Below are 16,594 nucleotides of genomic sequence, written 5' to 3' on the forward strand. Positions count from 1 at the left end.
TCGTTGTCCAGATCATTAGAGAGGAATGTGGATGAAGTGTCCTGAAACGTCTCTGTGTGCTGATGGATGGTGGAAAGAGTACGCAGCATTACGCAGTCACATGCATTCAATCATGGCAACACACACACACATACACACAAACACCGTTTAGTTGCTTATCCTTGCTAACTAAAGAGGCAGTGCTAAGCAGGAGAACGTGTAAACGTTAGCAAGCCCAGCCAGCTGCTTTATCTTAATAGAGGTCAAACCTAAACTCCAAACCGAGTAGGGGATCTGGTTAGTGTCCACCACCGTCACGAGACATTTCCTGCATATCGCGGCCCAGGCCCACTCAAAATGGAGGTGCTGCTTTATCTCGCGCTCTCTCGCTCAGCGTTGTCATAATTCTATCAATGCTAATTACTTCCAGCACTGCTGTCATTTCTCTTACAGACACTTCTCAATCAAGCACGGCAGTCAGGGACAGGGTTTTAGGCTCGGTGAGGAAATTCACAGCCAAAAATCGCACATCCGGATTTAGATTTCATCCTGAAAATAATAGCATTATGCCCTAAAATACTTAGCAAGCAGGTTGACTTGGATATTAGTATTTTACCAAGAACAGAGTGTATGTTTTGCTGCCATATGTTGAAAAAAAATTTTTTTCACTTAAACATGCTTTGCAAAATCACCTTCCTCACTTAATTATTTGCTTTACAAAAACACCTTCCTCACTAATATTAAGCTAATCAAACTAGTCATTATGTCCAGACAAAAATACTTAGCTAGCTTAAGGAATTATTCCCAAAGCAACTTTGGACAGCTTAAACATGAGCTAAAAAGAAGAGTGTCTCTTATAATTCTTCCTTATTTAACTGTAGCAAACTAGCAAGCCCATCTGACTAGCTTTTCCTGAGGAAGCTAGTTAGATACCTAGCTAGCTTAGATACTGATTCCTGACCTAGCTCAACACATCTCAAGCACAAGCAATAACATAAGTTTTCTCATAAGTCTTTCTCATTTAACTGTAGCTAACTAGCAAGCTAATCTAACTATCAAATATTTCAGTAAAATCTACCTAGCTAGCTTAAGGAATTATTCCTCAAACAACTTTGAACAACTCAAACAGAAACTTAAATAAGTGTCACTCATAACTGTTCCTTAATTAACTGTAGAAAACTAGCAAACTAATCTAACTAGCCAAAATTTCCTGAGAAAAGTACCTAGCTAGCACAGATACTGATTCCTGAACTAGCTCTACACACCTTGGGCACAAGCTAAAACAAAAGTCTCTCTTAACTCCTTCTCATTAAACTGTAGCAAACTAGCAAGCTAATCTAACTAGCAAATATTTTCTGAGAAAACTTTCTAGCTAGCTTAGACACTGATTTCTAAAATAGCTCTAAATGACTGAAGCACAAGCTAAAACAAATGTCTCCTGTAAGTCTTTCTCACTTAGCTGGCACAAACTAACATGCTAAGCTAACTAGCTAATGGAAACCTAATAACTCCTGAAGACTTATAACCTAAAATGGTTGTAAACTTAAATTATTGTTAAATGTTTGTAATTGTTTTACCGCCAACATAGGAGATTTCAATATATTAGCATTCCCTTTTGTATCTGCTTAAGTAATGGCACCTTTAAAAAAAATAGCAATATTTCCGCACCAGAAATACCCTGCAACAAGTTTTGCGAATCTGGAATGAGGTCTCTGCTGATTTCCTCATCGCCTCCTCAGCGTCCCCGGCTCCGTGCGTTAATATTTGCCTTTCTTCCCTACTCATACATTTGCATATGATTAAAAATTCTGACCTAAATGCATTTTGATCACTGAGTAATTAGTGGCTCGTTCTTGGGAGGAGGGCAACCAGCTAAAAGGCGCAACGTGTGCTTTATCCAGGAGGAAAAAGTGGGGAGTTTTACATCACGGGTTCTGAAGAGGACCCCGGGACGAGAGCTCTTTAATCAAGCCCATTAGAGGCGGCTTGATGTTGGGCGGAGAGCATCCTACAAACAACACCTCCTCTGTGTCACCTCCAAACAGAGGGGGAGTGTCAATGAGGGGGTAATAAGGCAAGACAATGGGTAAACAAGCCGAGGGAAGCCCGCCTTCTGTGTGTGTGTATAGGAATCTGCATGGTTCTCTCCAGGCTTGGCACGGGTGCAAGAGCAATTAGCGCCGCCGCTGGTTGTTTAACATTTGCATATAAATGCACTTGGTGGCAAGTGCTAAACACCCGAAACAGACGGTAGGAGGGATCTCCTGGGGGCCTTATTCTAGCATGGATGCCTACATCTGTACCTCTGATGCCCCCCTGATGCTCCTTTCCCCCTCCCGTGCCCAACAGGCTGCCACTTAGCCACTAACACAGGCAGTGCCCCAGCTCTCAGTTCCTGTTTCAGGGGAGATTGCGAAAGACACCAGGCCAGGCTTCCTGTTGCTCAGCTCGTGTCACGAAAAAAGAAATACAGAGATACAGAAAGAGAGAGAGAAAGAGAGAGAGAGAGAGAGAGAGTTTCATGCCTCCCCAACACTGGCGCACACATACACACACACACACACACACACACACACACACACACACACAAGCGTCCTCAGGAAGTCAGGGTGTGAGAAATGCTTTTTGTAAAGCGGAGGTGATAGTGGGGCTCCACTCAGGGAGAACCTTCACTCAGGAATGATAATAAGCAGCGCCTGACGCTGTCCAATCGCAGCGACAAACACTCCTCACTCATCGTGCCGTGCAATTCGAGCACATCTAGTCATCTAGCCTTGGGATAGTGGCTATTGTTTTCGTCCTGTACAGTGTGTATCGCCTCTTTTCCTCTGCATGTCCGTCTCGCAGTCCGTTTCCTCCACAGCACGGCCAGTTGTTATGACAGAGCTGATTCATTAAAAAAAAGAAAAGAAAAGAAACGGACCAACGGAAGGAAGCCAAGGGTCTGTGCCCCTCGCTCCCCCCCTTCACTGTAAACAGTGCATATGTGTATCTCACACACGCACACACAATAAAACACATGCACAGACGCGCACACACAATAATACACATGCACGCACACACACAAACAGGCTTACCCCACTAACATATGGCCAAGTCCCAATCCTTCCAGTGACTAAGCTCTGAATTGACCCTGAGTTTCTTCTTCTTTTCGTGCAACGCTCCAAGTCACAAATCTGCTTCAACGTGCTTCAACTTCTCCAAGTTTACAGATCAAAAAAAAAAAAAAACACACAAAAAAAAAATCTGACACCTTGTCATGCAAGCTTTTAAGGCTTCAGATGCCCGTGCCAACTTAATGACTCAGATGCAGCATTGTACAAATTAGCTTTAGATCCGCGGCGACTTCCAGCAACCGCAGGCAGTTAAGAGCTACAGTTCGACAAGTCTGGCTCATTACAGGCCTTAGGTTAGACTGCAGAGAGAGAGAGGGAGAGAGAGGGAGAGAGAGAGAGAATATTATCTTGCTTGTTCCACACTTGCAACAAAAGGTTAGAAAGAAAAAGGAGAAGAAAGCAGAGAAACAAAAGACTGGCACCTGACAAAGTAACCAATCCATGAATGTTGCATGTGAGCGCTCAGCCTTTCACCTCTCCCTGACCCCTTTAACACCCCCCCACCACCAAACACACACACATCCTCACACACACACTCCATCGTGCTTCTGACAAATCACAAGTTTCCTACACTGTTTCTATATTAGTGTGTATCTCTGCAGCAAAAAAAAAAAAAAAAACACAATCCAGTACATTCGCAACACAGCCAGAAACCATTCATCAAGGTCAGCACTGACAAAACAAGATGACCACTCCTACTTATTCCTGCTCAGTGCCGTGCGGCTTCTACTTTTAGCGTATGCCGACTTTTTGATGGAAAGACGCAGACGATGTAACATTTCCTGTAAAGCAAAAAGGTACTCGAAACGCCACGTGAACACATTTAGTGTTCTCACAACTTGCTGGACGTTTACACGGGGAAAGTGCAAAGCTTCAGATCCAAACCCTTGAGTTGTAGTTGTGTGCTTTGTAAGCGTGACTGGTATTTCGTATCATCATTCCTAACCGAACCCAGAAACAGAGCTTGAATTTTACAATCGCAGCTGCAGATTTCGCAAATTAATGATTCATGACGCAATGATATCCAGATAGGAGACGTCTTGTCTGTCTTCGATCGATCCCATGAGGTACAGATATTTAGGCAACTGCAAAACAGGTGCCTCTATACAGGAGAACTCCTCTGTATTGCAGTTTAGGAATCCTACGAGAATCTTGTCGTTTCTTTCAATGAATCTGATTAATTGAATAAATTATACGTAGGCCGAACTATATAAAAAAAAATCCTAATATTGATTTTCTTTACTTTTTTTATTCACGCACATAAATATCAATCAGTCATGCATAACAAAGTCAGATTGCAGTGCAGCTGATTTATTTTACGTTTGGCCACGCCCACAACATTCTATAAAAGGTTGTGCTGAAAACCACAAAATGAGGCGCCTCCTAAACACGGCGTGCACTACAACTTTCGGACACGCCTTAACACTTGTTTTTTTTTGTTTTTTTTTTAAAGGAGGTGGGGGGGGTTTGGGTTGCCAATACTTTTGTCCTGATACTGTCCTGTCCTGTCCTGTCCTGTCCTGTCCTGATATTGCTTACTGCCTCTGAGTCATTAATATGAAATGATCAAATGAGTTGCACTAAGTTGGCGTATAATTTTCTCGTTGATAAAATTGCAACAATCTAAAACTTTTATATACAAATAGTTTGATGTCAATTAAAGTTCACAAGCAAATCTCTTTACATGTTAATTAACGTAAACATGTAAGGAAAAGATAGGATACAATTGTAGTTACAGTATTTTATAGTAATTTTCTAATAACTAATTAACTAAACTACAGTAAATACTTTACAAATAAATTTGTGTTGATCGAAGACGCATGAGTGACTTATTTATTTTATATCATATTATATTTATTTCAATTTATATAATTCCATGTATACATGATATATTCTTAGAAATAAATTTAGGCTTTATGAAATAAAAAAATAAGATATAATTTATGAGTAATATAGGTGTGTTTTAGTGTGTCAGGTTTTGTTTGTGTGTGTGTGTGTGTAGACAAAACAGCCCCTCACTAAGAAGTTGTAATAGCTAGATGGAGGTTCGAGGTATGATTATCTGTGCTCCTATATAACCCTTAATGCCAAGTGTTGTGCACCTGGTATAAACAGGTTACACCCTTGAGGGGGAAAAAGGGAGGGGTAGCAGGGGTTTTAGGGCTGTCCAAGAGTGCCAATTAAACACCTTGGCCAATCGGCTGACCTCTCCTAGGACTTGCGGCATCCACGAACCAATGGTCTCTGTCCCTCTTGCGCCTCGTTAAAGGCTGTCCATGATAGGAAGGCAACAGGGTGAGATGTGAGATGAGATCCTTTTTTCTTTTCCTTTTTTTTTTCTCTCTCTCTCTCCCTTTTTTAATTATAATGTCTGGGAGGAAGAGAACACCGTGTGGTAAACAATCATCGTTACAATTAAGAACAATGCCTCCTACGCCGAGGCAGGAGAGACACGAGCCCTGGAGCCATTAAATCTCTCACCGCTGCCGTTATCCTCATTATATTTACCTAATAAATGCGATTCAGATTTACATCCGTGTGACTGACAGAGACGGGTCACTTAACGACTTCGCCCCAAAGAGAAAGTGATTCCAACACCAGGCCCGACTCTGACAAAACAAAGAAATGATGGCTAAAAGGGAAATTCAGTCGTGTTTGCTACGGGTTGCTAACATTGCTAAGAAGAAAATGCTAGCAGGAGCTATAAAAAAAACTTAAATAAAAACAGTTAAACACGCTCCTAGCATTTATAGCTCCTACTAAGTTCAACATGCCGATTTGCTAATGAATATATGGAAACGTGACCCAGGCTTTGTGATGTTTTATCCAATCGGATAATGATTTCTCTGAACTTGGTTCATCCGACCAGAGGCAGAAAGGAGGTAATACAATTTAAGTGGATGAAGAACACTAGCACCTTAGCAGGCGGATGAGTGAGTGACGAGTGAGCATCTTAGCGTGAAGTGAAATATTCCTGAATATAGTCCAAAAAATTTTTTAAACCAAATATTAAAAAATATAACCAAATATTGTTTTATCGACAGACAATTTTGCTAGGTTTTAGAAAAAAATTTTTGGATAGAAGCAAAATCCTGTCAATAGAATCTGTTTAAATGTTTTGTTGTCTTATCGAAAGTTTCCTTGTTATCTATTAGCACGCAAGACCAAGAGACGCTTACGAAATCACAGGTCAAAGTTCACCCAGATGAAGGCGAAGAGGAGAAAGAAAGTAAACGTTCACACGCCGCGTCCTTTCCCTTTCTGTGAATACGCTTTCGCGAGTTGACATCCACAATTCGGGCGTCTCCTGTATCGCTAAGTCAAAGATTGTAGATGGTGATATAAAGTACACACAAAAATCCATACCAACACCATTCTGGTCGTGACTTTTTTGTTTCGATTTTAAGCCGTTCATGTCCAAAAAAATCTGATATTCCCATCCCGTCGGTCCCCGGTGACCCTCACCCCAACCTACACACACACGTATACGCACACACACACACACACACACACACACACACGAAGCAGTGTGTCTACTTTCTATAGAATTACCTTTAATCATCAATCATGACTTTTGAATTCAAAACATGTCAGCAGGAACAAAGGAAAACGTATTCATCTATGTAAATGTGCACGAGGAAGGGGAAGGAAAAAAAAAAACCTCAATTACATTTTCAATTATTCCGAGTTAACAAACTGAAAATAAACCCCCCTTTTTTTGTCATTCACCCTTCCATATTTAATTGCTCTCTTTTTTTTGTCGCCGTGTTGAGGGATGTTCATTAATACGCTATATACGCGCTATATTTGTGTTGAACAAAGACAGGGATATTGAATACATACATGAACGTGAGGATGAATAGAAGTGACGTTTGTATTAATATCCTCTCGGCTTTGTGTTCCGCGTTTACGAGGACCGGACGCGGATTTCGTGGTTAAGCTCGGTGCGTGAAGGGAATTAAAGACGGTTTTAATAAAATACATACGAGTGTTGTGTCGGGGGATAATGTGCTAAGTGAGCGATAAGGCCGATATGATAAAAGGTGAAGCTGTGTGTGATGGTGTGTGTTGGTGTGTGTGTGTGTTGTCGAAGCCACTTAAGAGGACGTTTTAATGCTTTGCTGTGGTCAAGTGAGGTGCGCCGAGCCTACAGCGAAACAATGGCATCGAGGACCGCAGAGACAAAGAGGGCTATCCTTTGCCTCTTAACCCCTTCACTTCCAACACACACACACATGCACAGATCATGAGCCACAACAGCGATCCAGCTACCCTCTCTTTCATCCTTTCACACAGCACCAGGCACTTCATAAATCCGCTCTAACATTTCAGACCAGAATAATCGATCCCCAAGCAGAAGAGGTGAGAGAGAGAGTGAGCGAGAGATCTTGGGCCTCCTCCTCCTCCTCCTCCTACTCATCCTCATCCATGTCTGCCATCCGAGACCCCGGCGACACCCGACGAGCTGACACACATATGCAAATGACTCATTTTAAAACATGCAGAAAAGCATAGAGGAAGGCCGAGAGGGGGCTCCTGCCACCCTGCCTTTTTTCCCCTTCTTTTCTTCCTTCTTTAATCCTTAAGCTGTGCTGTACACAGAGAGGAAATGCCAGGGTCTCTGCGTTTGCATTCCAGCATTCACCAGCCACACACACACACACACACACACACACACACTGTGTGAGTGATTCAGTGATATATAGACATTTTTTAAGTTAAGTTCAGCCTTTATTCGTCACACATTCATTACTGCACAGTGAAATTCTTTATTCTTCGCAGCTTCTTGTTAGTAGGCAGGGGTTAGAGCGCGGGGTCAGGGTCGGCGCTCCTGGAGCAGACAGGGTTAAGGGCCTCGCTCAAGGGCCCAACAGCGGCAACCTGGCGGAGCTGGGGTCGGACCGCCGATCTTCCGATCCGTAACTCAGAGCCTTAACACACTGAGCCACCACTGCCCCCTTTACCAAGCTCCATAAATGCATGCTCATGCACTGGTTTAGTCTTTCTCATCACACACACACACACACACACACACACACACAAAGACAGAGTTCAAAGGTTCAATGTTTATTTTTTTATGACACAAAACACACACACACACACACACACATGCCTACAAAGCATTTTAAAACACATGACATCGTCTAACTACATAACTGAACACAGATGTTGAGATCCAATCTCTCTCTATACTGAAAATCATCTCGAGTCGCTGTGATCGAACCGACCTCATCGCTCAGCTCCAATAAGCCAAATTAACCGCGAGGAGGAGACGATACATTCTGTCGAATTACCTGATGTAACTAACAAAAAGGAAGAAAATGTGAAAACACTAAATAGCGTCAGGTTCATAATTAAAAAACAGAAAACCTTTGCGTGTTTGCTCTGCTCTCGCTGACGAACTCGAATCAGTTGAACAAATCATCCGACCTGTTTGCTTAGTCAACGATACTTCTCTTACACGAGACAAATACGAGCGAAAACAAATCATTCGGTGTCTGAATGGAATAAAAGATCCGATGCTGGGTTAGAAAAAAAAGGGAAATATATAAATAATGAGCACGATAATGAAAAGCCTCAGGAAGACGAGTAACAAAAAACGCATATGGAGCTTGTACACACACACACACACACACACACACACACTTTAAGAATGACACTGTGGCCCAAAACAGAAGTACACTTTCTATAGGAACCTATAACACATGCACACACACACACACACACACATGCTTTAAATAAAAATAATTACACTGTGGCCCAAAACAGAAATACATTTCCTATATTATCTATGCTAACTATAATATATAGATATATATAGATATATAGATATAGATAGATCGATAATGACATGTCCATTATATAATGGAATAACACTATTGTGCATGTAGGAATTGGTGTGTGTGTGTGTGTGTGTGTATACAGTAATGTGGGTCAAGCCTATAACAAAGCTTTAACAGGAGAGTTGATTTGCATGCAAGCTTTCACATACACACATACGCACACACACACACACATGCACGCGCTCTACATGCAGAACAGCAACGGTGCATTACATAATGCCCACATCTTTCTGCCTGTATTACTGCTAGCTCGACTCGCACTGTGCCGAATTCAAAACATGTGCTGAAAATGGCGACGGCGGCTCAGAGACAGAGAGACAGCGATAGGTAGAGAGAGAGAGAGAAAAAGAGAGAAGAAGGTGACGCTCAGGTCAAAGTCGCAGGCCACAGGGCCTCACGCGGCGTCTACTGTGTGCCCTGCGTTTTATTCATCCCTCTCCTTTGTGATGATAAGAGGCACGCAGGGCCGGACACGGGGCTCCGGGAGTGCGCTGGAGGCCAGGCGTGTAGCGCGACCTCCGTCAGACAGCCGGGAATCCTGCGCAGACATCGCGGCCTGAGCCGAGACACATACACGTCTGCTCGCTCGAGCTGAACGTCTGAGCAAGTAACCGAACCACCATCAGTACGGCACACACCGCACAGACGGCTCTTTATTATAATGATGATGTCTGTAGGTGAGTTAAACTGTATGAATATTAATAAAGATATTAATTATTGTATTACTATTATTAAAGTGTTAGGTACGTAGAATAATTTAATAGTTTCATTTGACAGTTAATTATTACCTATTATCCATCTATCTATGTCTGTTTATTTATTTATTTATTTATTTATATACCCTATATATATGTTCTATATATTACAATTTCCATAGTTATTTTTTCCCACTTTATTTCCTTTTTTCATTTATGTAAATGTAATATTTTTAGTATCTAAAAAAATCACAATGGTGTGTCTCCACTGCTGAACACATGCTTATCGAAATCAGTGTGATGCATTTTTCTTTGCATCCTTATCCTATACACACCTTTGGGTTTGCATTATACCTTTGTGTGTGTGTGACAGAGGAAGCGAGAGTGAGAGAGCGAGATTCACCTGCACACACATAATCCACCATGCAGAAATCATGTGTGTGTGAAATCACACACACACACACACACACCTTAAACTACATTTTCTATGCTGGAGATGCCGAACAAATTATTGATGATTATTTGACTGAAATATCATCATTTATCCCATACCAAGTCTAATTACAGTACATTTACGTCTTTAACACACACCGTGTTTAAGTTCATCAGTTAAAAATAATGCAAAGTTCAGACTGAAGATGTCCAATTATCTTCCTTCAGTCAGACTTAATGCCAAGTTCAACAACAACAACAACAAAAAAAGAAATATTCTAAAATGTTATTTATAAATAGAAGAAATGACAGGAAGTCTGATATCTAGTCCTAGTGTCAGAATTGATCAGGATGTCGATACTCTACGATAAGATCATCACACTCATCAGCACTACGCAGAGATACCGTGCCGTACGATACGCGTCTCACTTAGCAGCGTGCACAAAGTCTGCCTTTGTCCCTGAAGCGTATTACAGAGGTGAGGAAAACTAGCATTAGCATTACTATTCAAAGTACTGTCCGGCAAAAATAAACACAGTACAGAAAGAAAAATAAATTAAATTATAAAAAAAAAAAAAAAACGACACCCAAACACACCTCATCATAAAACCAGCCTGCGTCGCACAGTGATTAGAAGATTGTTAAGGCTGTAGAACATTAAACCACAACACGGGGCTTCTGCCAACTGCGCTATGAGATCATAAAAAAAAAAAAAAAAATTGCAACAGCAAGACAGTAAAATAACAGAAGAGGAAAAAGTAAAGGAAGAAAACGGCAGCGTACCCAGGATTGTACCCAGGAGTATACCCAGGCTTGTACCCTACCCTGCGGTCTGGCTTGTGCTTAGACAGGTTGCTGCACACCTGAGTATCCTGATGAGTGAGTATCCATTCCCTTCACCCCCCCTCCTCCGCATCCTCCTCCACTTTTACCCCCCTCCCTTCCCTATTACCCCCCAGTCCACCCCACCCCTCTACCTCTCCTCTATCCCCGATCCTGCCATTTTATGATGCCACTGACAAACGCCATTGTGCTCGGCCTGGTCGCAGCGACAGACCGGAAGAACTGGTCCTGACTGTAAGGGCTTGCATATTCAAAACCGTGATGTGTAATCGGACCCACTGCTTTTGCTAACCTAATTTATACACACACTCACACACACACACACAGAGCGGCCTTCGACAAATGGAGGTGGTGCTACATTTTCTCTCGCCGGCCCCCTCAGCACGACTGGATTAATGGGAAACTCATGACAAGGATCGACTTATATACACACACACACACACACACACACACACAGATATATACACACATACAGAAACAATCATGAGACAAAAAAATAAATTGCTACCTGGGGCTATAAAATCCTTTATATTTATTATTATTTATTATGTATTAGTTGAGTGTTTATTATTATTATTATAATGATTATTATTATATATTATTACAATAATGTATTATCTGTATTAATTATTTAACAGAATAAAATAGTGGTTGAGAAAATAATTATAATATGTATATTATTATTAATCTAAAATTTCAAATGATTCATTTTAATGAAAAGAAAAAATATATATAAAACAAAACACACACACACACACACACACAAGTAAATACATGTGCAGGCTAGCACTGGTCTCGGCCCAAAGAGGGCTCTCTACCACTGAAGACATGACTGGAGCGTTCCTTAACCCCCCACTCCCACCCCCCACCCCGAGGGTGCCAGCCTCCAGAGAAAGGGAGCGAGCGTGGACGGGGAGGGGGTACACACACTCACACTCTCTCTCTCACACACACACACACACACACTTTCTCCCCCTAAATTTCTATGACAATGTCCATTCACACACACACACACACACAGATCCACAGAGCTCTGCTCGACACGCCGCCCCATCACCTCGTCACACCGGCGTCTTCGTTCTTTTACCCCGTACGTAACTGGGAGCAAAGAGTCTTGGCACCGAGCACGGTCCTAACGAGGGAAGGGGTAAGGTACGGAGCGGCAGAAAAGGCCTCAGGTAGACGGAGAGAAGAAAGGAGCGGGAGATGGGACCGGTGTACATGTCGACTGCTGCTCGAAGATAAACAGCGCTCGGTGCTGACACGAGAGAAACGTGTAACGTGCAGGGGGGGTAAAATAAATCAGGATGTTATTACGTGGTAACTATCATTTGTAATAGAAAGAGGAATTAGTCATATCATTAGTGCACTATAATAATAATAATAATAATAGCTGTCTTAATTTTAAAATTCATGCCTAATAAATATTCACAAATTAAGAGAAATAAATATCTATTTCCAGCCTAATATTACAGTTGTATTTATATATATATATATATATATATATATATATATATATTTATGTGTATGTATACGAACATTTCTTTATTTCTACTTTATCAGAAAGCCAGAAATGTAGGTTGAAGTAAACCTTAGGAATGTTGATATAATAAAAACACACACACACACACTCTCACACACTCGTCCTCTTTCTTTCTTCCTTCGTTTCTTTCTTTCTTTATGAAATCTACACACTTGAGTGCATTCAGCCTTCACACATCTCACACATCAGTTCAATACGCCACAAAAAAAAACAACCTAAATGTAAAGAATGTGATCTCCTTTTAACGATTTCACGAAATAAAAAGATGAAACAGAGACGATCTGAAGAAACAGACACTTCACAGGCACTGACTCTCTCTTTCTTTCATTCTTTCCTTTCTTTTTTTATTATTAACACTCCACTGCTAGCTTCCACTTGAGAATTAATAATCAGCGATACTGCGATTCTCGAGCAAGTCAGCGGTTTTTCAATTCTACCAGTCAAGGTGTCGAAGCGAAAACAACCACGAGTGAATATCGAATGCCATCTGCAGTCTTATCATTTTTTTTTTTTTCCCCTTTCGACGGACCGGATTCGCTATCGGCGTCTGCGTTTCTGATAAGACGGATATGGCGTGTTCGTGTGAGGGTGAGAAAGATGGGTTTGCGTAGTTTCGTTTAAGGAGGGGGACGAAAGAACAGGAAGGAGACAGGAGGAAAGGAGATAGGGGAAGAATAGTAAAAACGAGAGAAAGAAGAGCGTGGAGCTTGGAGTATGGCACCTGAAATATGCTATAGATCCTTTTCGGTGTGACGTGTGTAATTATTGCCACCCCTCCACCGTCGAGCTGGGAGCCACAAAAATCCTGACTTACCTATCCTTCTCTTCACTCCCTCCCTCCCTCCCTCGCTACCTCTCTCCCTCCCTCATTCTCATTCTCATTTTCAGACACGGAGGGGGGCAACGTCAAAAGATGACCCGGTACGAAAAAACAAAAATCCACAACAACAAATAAATCAAATTTGGATACTCTGGTGTGTGTGTGTGTGTCTTTAGATGTCTGACATTGTGTTTATCTTTAAAAACATCTTTAAAATTATATATAGTGTAACACAAAAGATAAAAAAAAAGGAAGTACATGAGATTTGTCTCCGATACAAGCCCAGATGTGAGGAATAGCGTCCTCTCACGAGACGGGCTTCTAGTTCCAGTATTCGGGACGAAAGGTCTCCGGATCCGTGTTTTCCTGACCCCTACCCTGATTCCTCCGATACATACCCCGTGGCTATTTGACCTTCTCTATCCTCTCCTTCTCGCTCCGGCATGTTTCTCTCCCCCACTCACCACGCATGCCTTTCGAAAATCAGTTTCCAACTTTACAACACACTGGCTTGGCTTTCCCTTGTTGTTGTTGTTTTTTTTTTGCACCCCCCCATATCATTGTATTAGTGTTTACCAAACACAGGACAGGTTACAATCTTCATCGCCATCTCTCCGTTCCTAAACCCCCCACCCGAAACTCCAAACTCCAAACCACAGACCTGCTTCTTGTTCCTTTTCCCCCCCCTTACACACTCTTCAGCTATTGCCCTCATCTTCTCTCCTTCCTCTAGCTAGCTTACCATGACTCTGTGACCCCTTTGCTCCTTTCCTTTTTCTTGCCGTGTGACCCCCGGTCCCAGAGCCTCCCCCTCTCTCCAGCCTCCCCAACCTCAGACTCAGCTCACAACACACACACACACACACACACATCTCCCTGACTCTCAGTCACCAAAACCCATGCCTGTGCCGCTATCTTGCTTTTTCGTTCTATCTCTATGTGTCGTGTGCATGCCTCGTCGTCGGGTCGGTATGCGTCTCGGTGTCGTCGTAGGAAATCTAATTATTTCTATCCCCTCCCTAACCTATCCTACCCTATCCTATCCTTTCCTTTCTTCTCCTTTATTTATAATATCAGGCTTGGTTTTATTTCGCACCTTTTCACCTTTTAAATCACTTTTCAACTTTTATGTTTTATTTTTTTATCTTGTTTTTTTAATGACTAATTAGGCTAGTCAAGATCTAGGACTAGGTTATGCATTGCAAAGTTTTTCAACCTAGTATTCCATGTGCATGCACACTTTTCTCAAATTGTGTTAATTTTGATTGCGTTATTCACGTTATTGCGTCAAATGCATATATATATATTTTTTTTCTCTATCTATCTATCTATCTATCTATCTATCTAGGCCTACACATATCGCTCATTGTGTGTGTGTATGTCTGTGTGTGCTTTTGCTCCAGCAGCTGCCGCGCGCCTGCTCCGCGCTCTCCCCGCGCTCGAGCTCTCTCTGAGCCGCCTGAGTCATGACGGAGACCCGGGGCTCCCTTCCGTCTTTCTCCCTTACACACACACACACACACACACACTCTTTACACTAAACATTCTCGCACACACACACACACACACACACGCACACAGACATGATCGATCCGCAAGCAAGCAAGCAAGCAAATGAATCGTCTAAACAAAAAAATATATATTATAGTGATCATAATAAAATAGAAACAAAGTGACGCAGGAGAAAAAAGTGCAAAGAGGAACTGATAGACAGAGCAGAGAGAAGAGAGAGAGCAGGGCGGAGAGAGAGAGAGAGAGAGAGAGAAAGACCGAAGTGTGTGTGTGCGTGTGTGTGTGTGTGGAGGGGAAAAAAAAGAAGTAAAGATGTAGAGAAATTGTAAAAAAAAAAAAAAAAAAACATGGATATTTGGATACGGTATGGATGTGCCAGTGTGAAAGCAGGAGAGTGACGGGATCAAAGACGCGGCTTCCTGATCACCGGACGCGCACGGAGCAACGGGCCGGACTAACGCGGTCGCTTCCCGGCTTGCCAGCTGTCTCAGCTCCCGCTGGCCCTCCGGCTACTCCACTCGACTCTACCCTGCGCTACTCTCAGACGGACACGCTTTACCCTCAACACGCACCATTCTGGACCAGAGACGCAAAAAACGCAAACGTGTTTTAAATCCGTGGTTTGTGGTCAACTGAAGAGAGAGAGAGAGAGAGAGGGGAAAAAAGGACCCGCTGTGTGTTTTTTGCCCCCTTTTTTTTGCCTCCTTGCCTTCTTTCCCTTCCATTCGCGAGAAGAGCGCAAAGAAGACGAAGCCGGAGATGTAAACACATAGACACACAGGTAACGAAATGCAAAATCGGACTAAATAAAAAGCGCTTGCATGGTGGAAAAAGAAGGTCGGGTCGCGTGCGTAAAAGGCAGAAAAGCGCTGGCCGCTCGCGTCGCGTTGGGCTTTGGAGAGTGAGGAGAACAAGAAGCCGTCGCGTAATCGCGAAAAAAAAAGCTTAGACAGAGAGAGGGAGAGAGAGAGAAAGCAAAAGTTGCAACTTACAATGTTTTTGCTGCCGCTTTGAGATCCTTCGCTTTGCTTTTTAATCCAGTATTGAGACGGTTTGGCTAAAGATCCCATCAAGGCAGTCCCTTTTGGTCAGTTTAGGATGCTAAAAGAAAGATCATTGTTGTTGCGGCGAGTAGAGAGGGTAGAGAGAGAGTAAAGAGAGAGAGAGGAGAGAAGAAAAAAAAAAACAGCCGAAGTATTAGTTGTAAAGGCAATATAAAAATAATTTGGATGCAAAGCGCGCGATGAGTCTCGTGTTAGAGGGAGAGAGGAAGAGGTGAAAGTGAGATCTGATGATTGAAAAGGGAAAAAAAACTCTTTGGATCTTTATTCCTGCTAATTAGTTTCCTGCAAAAAAAAATGGCTGTGATTAATTCAGTGCGCATGTGCTTCATTACACAGGCACGACGGGAAGGGCTAATTAGCCACCTTCTGGATCAATAAGATTCAGCAAAGGAGAGAGAGAGAGAGGGAGAGAGAGGGAGAGGGAGGGAGGGAGAGAGAGAGGGAGGAAGGGAGGGAGGGATGGATGGAAAAGAGGAAAAAGAGGAAAGTAATGATCAGGAATTGAAAATATGGAATTAAAGCAGCAGCGCGCAAAAGAGAGAGAGAGAGAGAGAAAGAAAGAGAGAAAAGTACGAGTTTGATTAGAGGACAAGGACGCGGGTGCGAAACATAATAAATAAATATAAATAAAAAACAAACAAGAAGGCATTACGACGCGGTGTCTTTCCAAATGCATGCGCGTCTATCAATGTAATTAAAAAAAAAAAATCAGATTATATTACCGCGATTAACTTTTACAGCGTATTT

General features: G+C 42.3%; 1 protein-coding gene across 3 annotated transcripts in view; it reads right to left on the bottom strand.

Annotated features, from left to right (window-relative positions):
- zfhx3b (zinc finger homeobox 3b) overlaps positions 1 to 15,905 on the bottom strand; it is a 159,674-nt gene extending 143,769 nt beyond the window's left edge. For all 3 annotated transcript variants that reach the window (XM_053513906.1, XM_053513907.1, XM_053513905.1), the window contains exon 1: positions 15,776 to 15,905. The gene's annotated coding sequence lies outside the window, so the exon portion shown is untranslated. The remainder of the gene's footprint in view (positions 1 to 15,775) is intronic.
- Between the last annotated feature and the right edge of the window lie 689 nt (positions 15,906 to 16,594).

The sequence above is a fragment of the Clarias gariepinus genome, chromosome 15 (assembly GCF_024256425.1).
Source record: "Clarias gariepinus isolate MV-2021 ecotype Netherlands chromosome 15, CGAR_prim_01v2, whole genome shotgun sequence".
NCBI classification, from domain to species: Eukaryota; Metazoa; Chordata; class Actinopteri; order Siluriformes; family Clariidae; genus Clarias; species Clarias gariepinus.